This window comes from Carassius carassius, chromosome 25 (assembly GCF_963082965.1).
Source record: "Carassius carassius chromosome 25, fCarCar2.1, whole genome shotgun sequence".
Classification (NCBI taxonomy): Eukaryota; Metazoa; Chordata; class Actinopteri; order Cypriniformes; family Cyprinidae; genus Carassius; species Carassius carassius.
Window position 1 is genome coordinate 30,881,907 of NC_081779.1, and position 19,348 is coordinate 30,901,254.

Consider the following 19,348-nt stretch of genomic DNA (forward strand, 5'->3'; position numbering starts at 1 on the left):
ACATTGTGACATACGAGAAAGAACACATTAAAGGGTTAGTTCACCCAAAAAGGAAAATTAGACCGTTTTACTCTCCCTCAAAGCATCCTAGGTGTGTATGACTTTCTTCTTTCAGACGAATCCAGTTAGAGATATATAAAAAATTGTCCTGGCTATTCCAAGCTCTATCATTGCAGTCAGCGGATGGACTATTCAACTGTAACACAAGTCATCAAATAAAGCATGTGCATTCATAAAACATGCCTTACACAGCTCCGGGGAGTGAACAAAATATCAATATTTCAAACGTAATAAACACTTTTCTGTCACGATATCTGTCATACACTGAAATACGGATATTTTTCTTACAAAAACAGAAGACCTTTATTCAGCCCCCGGAGTCCTGTGAGGCACGTTTTATTATAGATGGACGTGCTTTATTTGACGACTTATGAACGATTTTGGATCATGGATTCATCTGAAAGAAGAAAGTCATATACACCTAGGATGCCTTGAGGGTGAGTAAAACACAGGCTAATTTTAACTAGTGTGATAAACAGTGCAAAGTTTCATAGGTTTTTATTTAATATAGTGAAAAATGTATATATATATTTTTTTTTAACTCAAAAATTAGGTGCCTACTCTCAGATAAATGAGGCTTATGATCCTAAATTAAAGAAAATAAATTTACAAAAAGATTGAATCCAATCTTTGGTGATAATATAGCATAATGAATGATTTAAGCAATTTTTTGAGTCTGGGTCATTTTGGCCCTGGAACACCACAAGTGTAACAAGGAAAAAAAAAAATCTCCCTAAAAAAAGTACAAAAATTCTGAAACAAAAATTGAGAAGTAGTTATAGCTTTTGTGAACAAGGTCACTAAATTTCAGTCCAATGCGAACACCACATGAGGATTAAGAGAGCGCATCTGCACACCTTTCGGATAGCACATCAAGAACCAGGTTGACCGGGTACAATGTACTATCGGTTCTCAAAAAAACCTGGTACCGTAACTTTCACTTTTTTTGGTACCGATGTACTGGATCTTTTGACAACACTAATTGCAAACACTGAAGTTTCTCAAAATGCATATCTAAAAATTGTCCCAAATGTTTCTAGTGTTTTATAATGTTGATTTAAATGATAGTTCTTCAGGACCTACACTGACTCCATATACTCATGCTGAATTAAAAGGTATTAGTATTGCATACCTTGCTGGCAGAAGTCAGCTTCCTGTGTCTTTTAGAGCCAATCAGATACTTTAGTATTTCCTCCAGATGAAGAGGCTGATGGAAAACCCTGCATCTCTGACCCAAACAATGATGGTGAGCTCTGATAATGTGGCATCTAGATAAGAGAAAAATTCATAACCTCTCAATGGAGAAAATTCAAGTTACTCATTTTTTTTCAAAAGCAAATCACATTAAAGATGAACATTAATGCCCACCATCGCTCTGTTTCTCTGTGCAAGACTCGCCATGGCAGGCAAAGTGCTGCCGTTTCCTGTCGAGAGTGCTTGAAGGACCCCCTGGTGTAGGTTTATATCCTGGTTCTTCTTGAAATGCCGATGGGCAGTCAGTTTGGTTAGCCAGATGTAGAAGATATCATCACTCTTTGCCTGGAAGGAGGAGACAAGTCAACGCACCCACAAACAAATGGTTACAATTAGAGAGTTTTTCACAAGCAAATCCAATGTGTTATAATTAAATTATATTCTATCATTTTGCATGTCATCGCTGTCAGAGATACTCCCCTAGGAGAGGCCTCACATCCCACAGTTTAGGTCTAATGATAAGCGGTGTTGCCAATCTCAGAATCGTCTGTTCATCTTTTGAATGAACCAATCAAGTTAGTGTTCAAGTTAGTCAAGCAAATGCTCTGCTGGAGTAGCTCCGTTAAGACTGTTGAGGAGAGACTTCCGGTGTAGGAAATGACGGAGTGAGTCGCGTTTCTGCCCTGCTCCCAACCTCTACGTTTATAACTTTTATTACAGTCCAGCTAAAGTGTTAAAAACGATCCCCAACGTTTAAATATATTCGACAGTGCATCGCCGCTTTGAGAGAATGACCAGTAGATCGAAAAAGGGGACCAGAAAGGAGAGAACGACCCTCCGAACACCGTGCTACCCGTGCTAGCAGATATGCTAGCTAAACACGAGGTTTCTCTTATGACAAAGTTCCAGGCGGAATTTAACACTGCGTTCTCCAAACTCGAGGAGCGGGTTGATAAATTCCAGAATACCTTACTCGACCACCAACAGCGTCTCTCGTCTTTGGAGACATTTGCAGACTCCACGAGCCAAGACATGAAGGCCATGGAAGCAGAGCTGACCGCAATGTCTGAAGCGAACGCTAAGCTACAGTCTAAGCTTGTTGACCTGGAAGGCCGCTCTAGAAGAAACAACATAAGGATAGTGGGCCTTCCAGAGAACATCGAAGGCACCCAACCCCACGGCTTTTTTCTCTCAGGTTTTGGTGGAGATTCTCGGCGATCAAATATTGAACTCTACCCCTGAACTTAACCGAGCCCACCGCACCCTAGCTCCAAAGCCGGGGCCTGGCGGCAAAGCCCGGCCCGTCATCATTCGCTTCCTTAAGTTTCAAGAGCGGGAGTTGGTTGTGCGTGAAGCTCGACGTTTACGGGGCAGATTAAACTACAGGGGCTCTCAGATCCACATCTTCGAGGATTACTCGCCTGAAGTGGCAGAACAACGCTCTGAATACCGGGCCGTGATGAAACAGCTATACGACCTGGGCCTTAAACCGACTCTCCTTTTCCCGGCCAGGCTGTTCATCAGGCCCGAAACCGGGCCGCGACGCCACCTCCCTTCCCCGAAAGCTGCTCAGGACTTCATCGCTTCTCAACGTCAAAGCAGCACGGGACCCACGGAGGACGGGTAACGTAACTCGCTTAGCTTTGAGATGGCGGAGCTAGACCTACACGACTGGTGGTTTACTGTGCCAGCTTCACTCCCTTTCCAAGGGCTACTGTAAATTGAGGTCCCTTGGATGTGGTCCACTTTTAACTAACTTACTGGATGGCTAAGACACGACAACCCACTTGCTTTATCGTTTATTGAGCTGGTAAGACTGCTCCAGGACTTGTAGCCATAAACAGCTAATGTTACCAGCTATGCTTATGCGACTATAGAGATGTGGGGGTGGAAATGCAACTTTACATGTGCGTGCGCGCGACCGTGTGTGTATGGTGGTGTGAGTATACACGCGCTACATTCTTTTGCAACATATTACTACGTTTGTGTGTGTGTGTATATGTGTGCATAGGTGTGTATGTATGCATATACATGTAATTCTCTCTTAATCTAGAGCTAATTTTTTTATTTACTTTTATTTACCCATTTATTTATTATCTTTTTTTGGCAATGTTTGTGTTCGACTTTATGGTTGATGTTAATATTTTTGTTTGGCTGCGGTGATTCCTTAACTATGTGTGCGCGGGCGCGACCGTATGCACGAGCCACATCTTTTTGCCATACTGTCTATGCTTTTTGCAGCCTATTTTATTTACTTTTACTTACCTATTTATTTATTTTCTTTCACGGTCAATGTTTGAGTTCAATTTTATGGTTTACATTAGCATTCTTGTTAAGCCGTGTTGGCGGACTATGGAGAAAGATGCTGTTTGAATGACGAGTTTCGGTTTGTTTTGGTAATGTTCGGTCACTGGACTATTTTGTTGCTCACAGGAGTTGGGGACACTAGGAATCCATGCAGAAGTGTAATAGACACACCGCTGTGCAATGGACACTGAAAATATTGCTTGTTATTGGGGTTTTCCAGGCCAGAGGGTTGTTTGTGTGTGTTTGTGTATGTGGTTGTCATCCGGTGTGCCCCCATCCCCCCCTTTTTTTTTCTCTCTTTCCCTTATTTCTCTCTTTCTCTCCTTCACCCCCAAATCCTGCTTCGCCTTCTCAAGGAATATCAATAAGATATGTCAAGCATGAACAATATAATTAGATTTATCTCATGGAATGTGCGGGGGGTGGGTGGCCCCACTAAGAGCGATAAGATAATGACCCACTTACAACAACTCAAAGGTGATGTGTTTTTTATTCAGGAGACCCACCTGCGCAACAGGGAGGTGACACGACTAAAAAGGGGTTGGGTTGACCATGTTTTTCACTCCAGATTTAACGAAATGGACAGAGGCACCGCCATTATGATTCGTAAAAACGTCATGTTTGAACCAGGTAAAGTGGTATCAGACCTTAATGGTCGATTTGTTATCATCACTGGCAAATTACAAAATACACCCGTCATCTTGGCCAGCGTTTATGGTCCTAACTGGGATGACTGTTCATTCATATCCAAACTATTCACGTCGTTACCAAACATTGATAATCATCATATAATTATAGGCGGGGATTTTAATCTGGTTCAAGACCCCATACTAGACAGATCGTCAAACAAACCGCACTCTGTAAGCAAATCTGCCAAAATTTTACATGACTTCGCCAAACGACTGGGCCTCTCCGACCCATGGAGGCACACTTCTCCCATGACCAAGACATTGTCTTTCTTTTCTCATGTGCACCACACCTACACACGCATAGATTTCTTCCTTCTAGATGACAGACTGCTCTCCATGATTAAGTCCAGTGACTACCACAGTATCGCAATATCGGACCATGCTCCTACCTCCCTTGACTTACACTTTCGTACTCACACCAGCCCCTTCAGACAGTGGAGGTTTAACTCATCTTTATTAGCGGAAGATTCCTATAAGCAATTTATACACTCCGGGGATAAAGCGGGGAAGCTTCTGGCTCATCAGGCTAGAGCTGAAGCAACCTCACGGCTTATTCCTGCCATTAGAGCCAGCTCAGGCGAGTTGCACACTGATCCTGTTATTATTAATAAAATGTTTGCTGAATTTTACGCTGACCTATATACCTCTGGTTGCCCCCCTATTGCGGACGAGACGCCTAACGATTTGACTTTCCCCCAAATAGACGCAGAATCAGTGAAAGACCTAGGTGCCCTTATAACCACTGCTGAGGTTCAGGGAGCCATTAATTCCCTACAGAGCGGTAAATCCCCGGGGCAGGATGGCTTCACTGTAGAGTATTACAAAACTTTTTCCGCTTTTCTCGCACCAGCCCTAAAAGATATGTACAACGAGGCTTTTCATCACCGTCGCCTTCCGGATACCCTATCTAAAGCCACCATCTCCCTAATTCTTAAGAAAGGGAAAGACCCCCTGCTCTGTGGCAGCTACAGGCCAATCTCGCTTCTCAATGTAGATCTCAAGATTCTCGCAAAGATTCTTGCACTCCGTCTTCAAAGGTTAATGCCCTCCATTATCTTGCCAGATCAGACAGGGTTTATGCCGGGCCGACAGTCTTTCCATAACACGAGACGGCTACTCGTCATTATTCACTCATCAAATAATAATATCCCGAAAATTGTGGTGTCCCTCGATGCCGAAAAGGCATTCGACAGGGTCGAGTGGGGATATCTGTACGCGGCAATGGATAGGTTCGGTCTGGGTGAGAACTTTATCTTATGGGTCAGATTATTATATTATATTATATTATTATATTATTGGGCAGCTAACATGCAAAAACTTTTATACTGGATGAGTGGGGACCCCTCTCCTCCTGCCTGGGTACATTTGGAGCGATCAAGCGCACGCTTCCCGTTGCGGTCTGTCCTATGCTCCCAACTCCCTTTGACTTCAGGACCTGCAGGCTCGTGCCCGATTGTATCCCTCTCACTCAAGATCTGGAGTCAGATTAGGAAGTGCTTAGGTTTGCAGGGTCCCTCCATCCTGACACCACTGCTCCAAAATCATGTCTTTACCCCCTCAAGATCAGATTTGGCATTCAGGGCCTGGCATAGTAATGGTATCACTAGTGTTAAGGACCTATATAAGGATGGCATATTTGCATCCTTCACAGAGCTCTCATCTCTTCACAACTTGCCAAAATCACATCTCTTCCGCTTTTTTCAGATTAGAGATTTTGTTAAGAAAACATTTCCCCACTTTCCAAACCGCCCCCCGAAACATTGACTGACTCCCTTTTGGCGATAGACCCCAATAGTAAAAAATGCATTTCCGTATTGTACCAGTTACTGGGATCGACCTCTGCAAACCCTGGTGCCCTTTCCAAAGCCGCGTGGGAGGGCGACCTGAACATGGCTATTACGGACGAACAGTGGGGCCATGCTCAGGTTATGGTTCATTCTTCTTCCATATGCGCCCGTCATGGTCTAATCCAATGTAAGATCCTTCATAGAGTTCATTACACAAATGCAAAATTGTCCGAGACGCCTGTAATAGATGTAACCAGTCCCCTGCCAATCATACGCATACGTTTTGGTCCTGCCCTATACTGACAACTTTTTGGACTAACTTTTTTGACACCTTGAGTAGAGCCTACGAACACACGATCCCTCCCAGCCCTTTGTCAGCCATTTTTGGCATTTCCCCAGACACTGACCTCCCTGTTGCGCTGAAGCGAGCCCTGGCATTTACATCGTTGCTAGCCCGAAGGCTGATTCTGTTCAACTGGAAGCTTCCCCGCCCCCCCACACATGATCGTTGGATTATAGAAGTGCTTGACAATCTGAGGTTGGAAAAGCTCAGATCCTCTTTGAAAGGCGCCACCTCAGCATTTCTGGGCACGTGGAGCCCTTTCCTGGGGCTGGTTAATTCTCTCAATCTGTCCCCTGATTTGGAGGTTTGAATCCCTACTTATTTAATTTACTTACCTTTTTTTTGTGTGTGTGTGTGTCTGTTCTGATGAATGTCTGTTGGTATGCTCGGATTTGTGTGTTTGTCTTCGTTTTTGGCCTGTGTTGGGTTAGTTCGTGGGGTGGGGTGGGGAGGGGATCGGGTCCAGGTGTCACTTCGGTCCCATTTTGTAATGTTTATTGTTACCTATACATCTGTCACCTGGTGTTGGGAAAAAATGTAAAATCCACTCAATAAATAAAGTGGGAAAAAAAAAGACTGTTGGGGAGACAAGAAGCCACTTTTTCAACCCACTCCCACTTTCTAGTGTTTGATTAATACCAGGGCTTGAAAACGAAAAAAAAAAAAATCTAATCGGTTCACTCAGAGCAGAATCGATATTTTAACGTTTCTGTTCCTGTGTTCCTCTGATATTATTACCGTTCCAAAACCGGTTCGGGAGGAAGAAATACCAGTTAATAACGTTATTTTTTAATATCAATCTTCTTTGCCTATAATTTGCCTAATAATAATAATAATAATAATAATAATAATAATAATAATAATAAACAGCATTTTCTTTACTCAAAAAGAAAAGGAAAAAAGATAAAAATAAATAAATAAATAATAATAATGGTGAAACTGATGCCTACCACTCTCATTGGGCAAATGGTCCCATGTTCCCGATGTATCTGTATGCTAAAATATTTGTACTTCCATTGACATAAAACATCATCCTACACATCGGCTATATCTGCACAGTGAGCCGCGGTCACACTAAACGCAACATTGTACAACGGAGCAGTGTTACTTTGTTTTTGTTTTTTTACTGTATTTTATTTTGATAATGAACAGGCTTCAATATAGCAAAATTATGTTATGTCGGCGCGTAAGGTCATACCAACGCTGTTTGGTTTTACAGAAGCAAGACATTAAAGCTGTCAAACTTCTGCTAAATAATTTAAACTGTAAAGCTTTTGCAAAATAAAGAAAACATTTCTCTTCGGTTTCATTTTCCTTTCCGAAAATTTTGGAACGCATCACAAGGAACCGTAATTTAGCACATTTTTTCTTTCATTTCGTTAATCTGTAAATATGAACTAGATTAAATATATTTAGTGTATATGCCTATATTCCTTTTTATGTAAGCCTATAGTTTTTCTGTTTTCTTCATACACAGAAGCGCTGTAGGTGTGATCTGTTGAATTCATCTTACACTATCTTCAGATAAACTCTAAGGGCGGTGCATTGCCATTGAGACTTGCCTATGATGAGCTCACAGCTGAGCGGACATTTCACTGGTTGACTTCAGCATCACATTTGCTTATGATGGACTACTCGAATTTGTGATCGGTTGACAGCAAATTTCAAATGGAACAATAAAATAAAGTTATTAACCTGTAAATGGCCTGTAAATTGATTCTGTTCAGAACTATAAAAGTTGATTTAGTTTACGTTTGTCAAAATTTCGTTTGTTTCCGGTTTTCGTTCCTTGAACTGGTTCAAAGCCCTGATTAATACTGCATGTCTAAGACTTTTGAGCATCATTCTACAGACCCGAGAAGTAGCCTTTAGCTTTTTTCTGCGACATGCTATATTGCTTCCATTGAGGAACATTTACTGTCAATTTGCTGACGTAAAAGGAATGGGAACTGGCTTGACTGACGCTCGGCTTGACATTTTTTATGTGCCATGTTTTTGAAGTTACTTTTAAAAAGCCGGTCTCAAGATGCAGCAATCAGTTTCATGCATTTTTGTACGGTGTTTTTGTGCTCTTTCTGAGTGAATGCTTCCGGTATGTGTGTGTGTGCTCCTACAGTACATGCATCCTGTATATGGGTGCATTCGTGCTGTTTACTGCAAAAGATTTATTTATAGGCTAAATTAAAAACAAGATCCTTATCGGACTTACACTAAGTAGACATCCAAAAGGCCCTTTTTACCACCACACATACCGCCGCGGCGGCGGTATAAAGTGCATTTGCAGCCTTTGACCGCTGAGTGGCGCTTTAACCACAAGTTATCAAACAAGCGCATCAAAGCACATTTTCGCTAATAGACGTCAGTTTTGCCTCGCTGATGTGTTAGATTTGATGGCTTCAGTCAGGGAAAATGAAAGAAAAACACTGCAATTAAAATATTTAATATTTAATATCCACAGACGAAAGTTTGGTACTTATGAAGTTATGTGCATTTCTTAGAACGAATTCAAGCAGGATAAATGTCAAGCCTGAACCTGTGATTATATTTTCTCTAATCTACATGGTATTAAACCATATTTTAGATTTGACACATTTAAAAGGTGTGCAGTATTATTTATATTATATTAATTATGCGTTATATTATTCAAAAGAAATTGTGGTTTACTTAAATTAAAAGTGGTAGACTATTTTAGGGGGGTTGGCTACATGGATTAATATGCAAAATGTCAATATTTTCATATATTATGCCTATATATTAATTTATATTTTCAATATAAATATATTTTGTTGTTTTCATAAGGATTACTTCATCACAGAATATCTGTTTTCAGCGGCACTTGTTTAGTTTAAAAGTAGACATGTCAAGCTTTCTATAGATATCTCTCTCATGTCTCTTCGTTGAGTATTCACGGAGTTACAGTTCATTTTAATGACGCGTTTGTAAATGAAGATCAGCGCAGACAAAGGCTGCAGACAGCACACCTTGTTTGTTATCTTTGTATGTTATAAGTGCACAAAGTTTTGTTATGTCTGCATCCAAAAAAAAAAGTAGACCCTTTACAGATTCGATTGATGTATTGCTCTTATCTGTACGATTAAAACTGAAAGTGTAATTTAAGTTCTTTTCGGGGTTATCAGGAGAAAATGACTCATAACGCGTATCCGCGTTAATCGACTCCAGGGTTAATAAAACCCTGCACATGACCTTGTTATTCGTTACCTGTCCTTTAACTTATTGGGGAAAAAACATGTCTGTAAACGGATTAAGAAATTGTTGCATGTTTAAACATGAAGCACTGTATAATTTCGTTCCCATTATTAATGCCTAATTAGCCTAAAACAAGAAACAAATAAAATTAAACCTGCACGATTAAATCTTTGAAACTATAACTATAATAAATGGACGGATTAATAAACTGTCCTCACGATTAAACTCAAGTTCTCTCATTATAATCGACAAAATACACACGATGTAAAAAAGAGCTACATTAACTGACAACATAAGTGATAATGACTTTATGAACTACTTTACTTCTAAAATCGATACTATTAGAGATAAAATTGCAACCATTCAGCCGTCAGCTACAGTATCACATCAGACAGTGCACTATAGACCCCCTGAGGAACAGTTCCACTCATTCTCTACTATAGGAGAGGAAGAATTGCAGACATGGGGACTTGTGACTTGGTGACTTGGACTCGAGTCGACTCGAGTCGCTATTTTTATGACTTGTGACTTGACTTGACAAAAAATAAAATACTTGAGACTTGACTCGGACTTGGAAGTTAAAGACTCGGGACTTGACTTGACTTGAGACAGGATGACTTGAATGACCTGAGTGTTAATCACATTAAGTTTTCAGTTTGAATATAAAATATATAAATTATTAAAAAAAAAAAAAATTGATTACTCAGCTGGAGCGCAGGCTAAGAATCGCGTTGTCATGTCATGACATCATCAGTCATGCCCTCTCTACCTTACGCAGACCACGCCCACTTAGATCAGATATCACATCACATCAACATCTCAGCTTGAGGGGTACTGAGGGTCATCGCTTTTGTCGTCAATAATTCGCGCCTAAAAACGCGTGGAAATCGCTAGTCGCGCCGCTTTCTCATTGTTTCCAAAGCGCTCGGGCAGTTGCGCCCCTGAGGCGTCGAGCGCGTCGCGACCGCGTTGCTTCCATTATGAGCGCGCATACCGGTGGCGCATACATGGTGGGATAGGCCACATCGTGCTCGGCTTGCAGACAAGACTCTCGAATCTTATATTTTGCAAGTGCAATACCTTGTAATAGAGGTAATGACTTACGGATGTACTCTGAGAGAGAGATTGTGTGTGTGTGTGTGTGTGTGCGCGCGCGTGTGTGTGTGTGTGTGTGAGAGAGAGAGAGAGAGAGAGAGAGAGTGAGAGAGAAACACACTCGTGCTTCACCTGATGAAGGAAACCCAAACTGAGTCTGACTCCAATCACAACCCCAACATTCAGAAACTAATTGACAAAAATCTGAAGTATAATTATGATGAAAAATGAAAAAATGAATTTGAGCTCCAAACCAAACTCCAGTGTTATTCGGCCCTAAACAGAACCACAAAACTGGCAAATTACTTATCACTTAAGCAATTAAAAGAAAGACAAATCCTTTCAAAATATCGACTCCGTGATCATGATTTGGAAATAGAGATTGGTAGACATAAAAGATCCTGGCTACCGAGAGAAGAGAGGCAAACACTGTGAGCTGAATCAAACAGAGGATGAGAAACACTTCCTTCTGGTCTGTCCCAAATACAGCACTACAAGAGAAACATTCTTCTCACAGTTTGAAGCTTTGAATCCTTCATTCTTGTCTCTAAATGACTCAGAGAAACTACTCTATATACTTGGAGAGAATGAGACGGCAGTCACAATAGCTGCTAAATATTTATACACCATACACACCATACGAAAGGGATAATTTATTGTGTTCAACTGTTTTATTTTATATTCTTAATTCTATATAATTACTATTATTAATATTAGAAATATTATCTGCTGCTGCTATTTTTATTGTATTTTATTGCAATCATATTTTATTCTGTATCTAAATGCTAAATTTGGCAATACTGTAACTCAAATGTCATGCCAATAAAGCAACTTGAACTTGAGAGAGAGAGAGAGAGAGAGAGGAGAAATGTAAGAAAGTTTAATGTTGTATGTAACCTGTGTTTGAGGGGAAGTTGTGGCCTAATGGTTAGAGAGTCGGACTTGCAATCGAAGGGTTGTGAGTTCGAGTCTCGGGCCGGCAGGAATTGTGGGTGCGTGCATGTAAAGTTCTCTCTCCACCTTCAATACCACGACTTAGGTGCCCTTGAGCAAGGCACCGAACCCCCAACTGCTCCCCGGGCGCCGCAGCATTAATGGCTGTCCACTGCTCTGGGTGTGTGTTCACAGTGTGTGTGTGTGTTCACTGCTCTGTGTGTGTGCACTTCGGATGGGTTAAATGCAGAGCACGAATTCTGAGTATGGGTCACCATACCTGGCCGAATGTCATGTCATGTCACATCGTTAGAGAGAGAGGTGTTCAGAGAGGAGTCTGTTGGATGTTTAGCTGTTATTTGTTTAATGGACTCAATGTTGAAAATGTAAAACATTTCAAACACTGTTGGCAGAAGTGAAAAATAAATAATTTTATGAAGTTACAATTTTGTTTGATTCCATGATGTATTTTACTGAACATGAGTATTTACAATGCAAATCCAAATTATTTTAATTTACTGTTACTTATATCTTGTCTTTTAACTTTATTAAGATCAGATTCTGCAGGTAAAATTACAATAATAAGGTGACTTGATTTGGACTTGACTTACTACAGGACTTGACTTGACTTGACATAACTTGTTACTTGACCTGCCCAAGAAAAAAATACTTGGGACTTACTTGAGACTTGAAGGTTAAGACTTGAGACTTACTTGAGACTTGCACATGTGTGACTTGGTCCCATCTCTGAAGAATTGTATAAACTTGTTAAATCATCTAAACCAACAACATGTATGTTAGACCCTATACCATCTAAGTTCCTAAAAGAGGTGCTTCCAGAAGTCACAGATCCTCTTCTGACTATTATTAATTCCTCATTGTAGGATATGTCCCCAAAACCTTCAAACTGGCTGTTATTAAGCCTCTCATCAAAAAACCACAACTTGACCCCAAAGAACTAGTTAATTATAGACCAATCTCGAATCTCCCTTTTCTGTCCAAGATACTAGAAAAGGTGGTCTCCTCACAATTATATTCCTTCTTAGAGAAAAATGGTATATGTGAGGATTTCCAGTTAGGACTTAGACCGTATCATAGTACTGAGACTGCTCTCCTTAGAGTTACAAATGATCTGCTCTTATCATCTGATCGTGGGTGTATCTCTCTATTAGTTTTATTGGATCTTAGTGCTGCGTTTGACACAATTGACCACAATATTCTTTTGCATACACTTGAACACTTTGTTGGCATCAGTGGAAATGCATTAGCATGGTTTAAATCGTATTTATATGACCGCCATCAGTTTGTAGCAGTGAATGAAAATATATCCTATCGATCACAAGTGCAGTATGGAGTACCTCAAGGCTCAGTACTAGGGCCGCTACTCTTCACGCTTTATATGTTACCCTTGGGAGATATCATCAGGAAACATGGTGTTACCTTTCACTGTTATGCTGATGATACTCAGCTCTATATTTCTTCGCAGCCTGGTGAAACACACCAATTTGAAAAACTAATGGATTGCATAGTCGATATAAAAAACTGGATGACGAGTAATTTCTTACTGCTAAATTCCGAAAAAACAGAGGTGTTAATTATAGGACCTAAAAACTCAGCTTGTAATAACCTAGAACACTGTCTAAGACTTGATGGTTGCTCTGTCAATTCTTCGTCATCAGTTAGGAACCTAGGTGTGCTATATGATCGCAATCTTTCCTTAGAAAGCCACGTTTCTAGCATTTGTACGGCCTATGCTCTCAATGTCAAATGCAGAAATGTTAATCCATGCATTTATGACCTCAAGGTTAGATTATTGTAATGCTTTATTGGGTGGTTGTTCTGCATGCTTAGTAAACAAACTACAGCTAGTCCAAAATGCAGCAGCAAGAGTTCTTACTAGAACCAGGAAGTATGACCATATTAGCCTGGTCCTGTCAACACTGCACTGGCTCCCTATCAAGCATCGTATAGATTTTAAAATATTGCTTATTACTTATAAAACCCTGAATGTTTTAGCACCTCAGTATTTGAATGAGCTCCTTTTACATTATAATCCTCTACGTCCGCTACGTTCTCAAAACTCAGGCAATTTGATAATACCTAGAATATCAAAATCAACTGCGGGCGGCAGATCCTTTTCCTATTTGGCGCCTAAACTCTGGAATAACCTACCTAACATTGTTCGGGAGGCAGACACACTCTTGCAGTTTAAATCTAGATTAAAGACCCATCTCTTTAACCTGGCATACACTTAACATACTAATATGCTTTTAATATCCAAATCCGTTAAAGGATTTTTAGGCTGCATTAATTAGGTAAACCGGAACCGGAAACACTTCCCATAACACCCTATGTACTTGCTACATCATTAGAAGAATGGCATCTATGCTAATATTTGTCTGTTTCTCTCTTGTTCCGAGGTCACAGTGGCCACCAGATCCAGTCTGTGTCCAGATCAGAGGGTCACTGCAGTCACCCGGATCCAGTACGTATCCAGACCAGATGGTGGATCAGCACCTAGAAAGGACCTCTACATCCCTGAAAGAAAACGGAGACCAGGACAACTAGAGCCCCAGATACAGATCCCCTGTAAAGACCTGTCTCAGAGGAGCACCAGGACAAGACCACAGGAAACAGATGATTCTTCTGCACAATCTGACTTTGCTGCAACCTGGAATTTAACTACTGGTTTCGTCTGGTCAGAGGAGAACTGGCCCCCCAACTGAGCCTGGTTTCTCCCAAGGTTTTTTTCTCCATTCTGTCACCAATGGAGTTTCGGTTCCTTGCCGCTGTCGCCTCTGGCTTGCTTAGTTGGGGTCACTTCATCTACAGCTATATCGTTGACTTGATTGCAAATAAATGCACAGACACTATTTAACTGAACAGAGATGACATCACTGAATTCAATGATGAACTGCCTTTAACTATCATTTTGCATTATTGACACACTGTTTTCCTAATGAATGTTGTTCAGTTGCTTTGACGCAATGTATTTTGTTTAAAGCGCTATATAAACAAAGGTGACTTTGACTTTGATTTGACTTGCTTTTAGTGCTGGGCGATAGCATATGGCCTAAAAAAATCCGACTTATGATTTAAATCGATTTTAAAATCAATATTTAAAATGACAGACATTTTTCAAAACAAGTTTTAATATAGTTATAAACTTATAACTGAGACAAGATGATGAAACAACTGTGATGTTATTACCTTAATGCTGGAAAGACCTTTATTTTATTTTATTATTATTATTATACAACCCGAATTCCGGAAAAGTTGGGACGTTTTTTAAATTTTAATAAAATGAAAACTAAAGGAATTTCAAATCACATGAGCCAATATTTTATTCACAATAGAACATAGATAACGTAGCAAATGTTTAAACTGAGAAATTTTACACTTTTATCCACTTAATTAGCTCATTTAAAATGTAATGCCTGCTACAGGTCTCAAAAAAGTTGGCACGGGGGCAACAAATGGCTAAAAAAGCAAGTAGTTTTGAAAAGATTCAGCTGGGAGAACATCTAGTGATTAATTAAGTTAATTGATATCAGGTCTGTAACATGATTAGTTATAAAACCTTTGTCTTAGAGAAGCAGAGTCTCTCAGAAGTAAAGATGGGCAGAGGCTCTCCAATCTGTGAAAGACTGCGTAAAAAAAATTGTGGAAAACTTTAAAAACAATGTTCCTCAACGTCGAATTGCAAAGGCTTTGCAAATCTCATCATCTACAGTGCATAACATCATCAAAAGATTCAGAGAAACTGGAGAAATCTCTGTGCGTAAGGGACAAGGCCGGAGACCTTTATTGGATGCCCGTGGTCTTCGGGATCTCAGACGACACTGCATCACTCATCGGCATGATTGTGTCAATGACATTACTAAATGGGCCCAGGAATACTTTCAGAAACCACTGTCGGTAAACAATCCGCCGTGCCATCAGCAGATGCCAACTAAAGCTCTATCATGCAAAAAGGAAGCCATATGTGAACATTGTCCAGAAGCGCCGTCGTGTCCTGTGGGCCAAGGCTCATTTAAAATGGACTATTTCAAAGTGGAATAGTGTTTTATGGTCAGACAAGTCCAAATTTGACATTCTTGTTGGAAATCACGGACGCCGTGTCCTCCGGGCTAAAGAGGAGGGAGACCTTCCAGCATGTTATCAGCGTTCAGTTCAAAAGCCAGCATCTCTGATGGTATGGGGGTGCATAAGTGCATACGGTATGGGCAGCTTGCATGTTTTGGAAGGCTCTGTGAATGCTGAAAGGTATATAAAGGTTTTAGAGCAACATATGCTTCCCTCCAAACAACGTCTATTTCAGGGAAGGCCTTGTTTATTTCAGCAGGACAATGCAAAACCACATACTGCAGCTATAACAACAGCATGGCTTCGTCGTAGAAGAGTCCGGGTGCTAACCTGGCCTGCCTGCAGTCCAGATCTTTCACCTATAGAGAACATTTGGCGCATCATTAAACGAAAAATACGTCAAAGACGACCACGAACTCTTCAGCAGCTGGAAATCTATATAAGGCAAGAATGGGACCAAATTCCAACAGCAAAACTCCAGCAACTCATAGCCTCAATGCCCAGACGTCTTCAAACTGTTTTGAAAAGAAAAGGAGATGCTACACCATGGTAAACATGCCCCGTCCCAACTATTTTGAGACCTGTAGCAGATATCAAAATTGAAATGAGCTCATTTTGTGCATAAAATTGTAAACTTTCTCAGTTTAAACATTTGCTATGTTATCTATGTTCTATTGTGAATAAAATATTGGCTCATGTGATTTGAAAGTCTTTTAGTTTTCATTTTATTTAAAGTTAAAAAACGTCCCAACTTGTCCGGAATTCGGGTTGTATATTATTTTTTATTATTATTTATTTTTTGTTAATACTAGCCCATCAGCTGTGCAAATTTTGTTTGTGAGGAAAATAACAGTACCTTTTTGTCAGTTATTTTATCTAAACAGATCGATTAACTTCAAGATTTCAAAATCAAATAGCCTACTGATAATGTAGTAGCACTGTAAGATTACATTTGTTTGAATGCATTATTGCTAAAGCGATTGCGTGTGAATGTGCTTTATCTGTTTAAATCATGCTTTAACCCGAAAATAATCAGTAAAAGAAACAGACAAACTCATATAGCCTTTAACACCCCACTCGACTATTGCAGTCATTATAACCTGATCAAGCCATAGCTAAATATGTTTAACATGAATTCTTGCTGAATATGTAGTTATATCACGGGCTCCAGTCAGAATCACACGGCTCAGCTCATCATCTGCTCGGCAGCGTGTCTCTGTCTCAGACGCGCGGGGAGGGTTGAGCCACTCTGAACTACGGGAGCCTGAGTGGTGCGTCGGTGGATGTTAAAAAGAAAACCGATTTTCATTCAAACAAACCGATGTAAATTACAAATTTGAGTTAATTGATAAAATCGATTTATCACCCAGCCCTACTTGCTTTCATATTATTTAATGAAAAAAAAAATGCAGCTGCATTTAAATGCAGGTGTGTAAAATATGTGCAAGATTTGCACTGCACGTGTGATGGTAGATGTGCAGCTTTTATTCTTATTTATTTTATCTTCATTACAAATCTTGTTTGGTTTCATTTTGGATAATTGCATGTAAAAAATAATTATTCATATTCATTAATATTAATATTCATAAGTATTTGTGCAAAAATTATTAATTCGCATTCATGACAGGGCGCATTAATATTCAACATTCAACAATCTGTGAATGTTGCATTTCTCTCGTCGGAGAGAGCCAGCACTCTGAATTTCATCTTGCAGCAGACAAGAAAACATTTGTTTATTAATAAATAATTAAAATGTCTCGTTTTTCACAATTATTAGACTAGTTCATGTACTTTGTGGCAAACTTAATGGATGTGCTTGAGCGCAGAATATATTAAGATTTGATTATGTAATTTTTATATAAACCTCTGATTAGTTGAATATAACAAATGAACGACTAGAACTAGAAAAATCTTACTTGGGGACAGACCATTTTTGTCTAACCAAAACAACATTCCTATATAAACCGGTTCAGCAACTTTGAAAGCCTCAAAAGACACTGTCCATATGAAAGAGCAATTCACACCTTTATCTCACCCCCACAAGCCACACATAACTAACCTCAAAACCCAACCCCCTCCAGCTGAACAGAATTCGGTCTGTGTTTTGGCTCTGAGGAACGGTGTGTTACTGGGCTGAAACAAGCACTACTCTTTGTATTCATTATATTCTCGCAGCTCATATTATTATAGAATAAAACTAAACATATGCACACAACTTTTTAGCTCATAAGTACTGGAGGTTTCGATTTTTTCTTGACTGATACACACACATTCACACAACAAGCTGGGTCGGGCTTTCGCAGCGACAAACGCTTTGATTGCGTCCTCAAGTTTAACTTGTACGTCGGAGATAATTTTTAATCAGTTTAAGCTTTGAGAAACCGCGTTCTCCAGAGATCACAGTGACAGTGAGAAGCACTGGAAAATTTATTCCATCCCTTTTTCACAGATGAATTTAAGCGCATCCAGGGGTTTAGCAACCAGGCTACAGCAACCAGGCTCCAGCAACCAGGCTCCAGCAACCAGGCGTCTGCCCAAAGTCAGCTCTTCGAACAATTCATGCCCATCAACGTCCCGCGAGTCTCCATGAGTCAGGGCCTTTTCTAGTCTTAAGCAATCCTGAAGAGTCTTAAGCAATCCAGAAGAACTATTGTATTCTCCTTTTCTTTGAGAGATGCATGTCATTTTAAAATCCAAATACGCGCCCATGGTCTCGAAGCAGCAAAAAGCGCTCTTTCACAGAACAGAGGCGATGAATTTCAAAAAGGAGCCTCATTGTTTCTCATTTAAAAGCGGTCGTCTTTTTTACTCATGACTAGATAGCCTAATTTTATCCATTTTGACATTTTTGAATATACATTAAAGTATTTTGCAGTCTATTATATTATATTATTATATAACCAGTCTATGTAACTTAGAGCTCATTATATTGAAGTACAAATCCAAAAACCAGAAACGTTATGCATTTTATGAATAATGAAATGTTATGAAAAGTATGCATTTTATTTATTCACATGCAGTATGGTTGTTGGTGTTTAGCAGTAAAAACCTATTTTTAAACTTGGATTTAAATACTGTTAAACTAACTTTAAATTCTCAAGGAGTTTATAAGTAAAAAAGGGTAAAATGTCACCTTGCATGTTAAATAGTCTAAATGAACTAGTGTTAACAATATAATTAGAACTAACAATATAATTAGATTTTTTTAAATGAACAATTCCTGTATAAAATGGGACAGCAACCTTTATATCAAACATTTTTAAATCGTCCACAGCTGAGCATCGCGGGAGGCTGATCAAGTCATTTTCAGATGCAATGAAAGAAAAAAAAAACTGGATAGCCTATATTAGGCCCAGACTCTGCTCTGAAGTATAAAGTTTTAACGGATTAATCGCCTATTTTCATTTGCTGTATGTCTATTTTATTTTTTAAACACGCTAAAAAATAAATTAAGTTTGTCAGAGGAAAAAATATATGTCGTCTACAGTTGCATTTTAATGGATTCATCACCTATTCTCTGTTTGCTGTATTTTTTTTTTTTTTTTTTTTTTTTTTTTTTTAAAATCAGAGTTTGTGAGAGGAAAAATATAAGTCAAGTATAAGTAGGGACGTGTACCGAAACCCGGTATTAAACTGTCCCCTTGGCT

General features: G+C 39.6%; 1 pseudogene; it reads right to left on the bottom strand.

Annotated features, from left to right (window-relative positions):
* Positions 1–19,348, bottom strand: part of LOC132104578 (oxysterol-binding protein-related protein 7-like) — an 80,299-nt pseudogene that overhangs the window by 55,685 nt on the left and 5,266 nt on the right.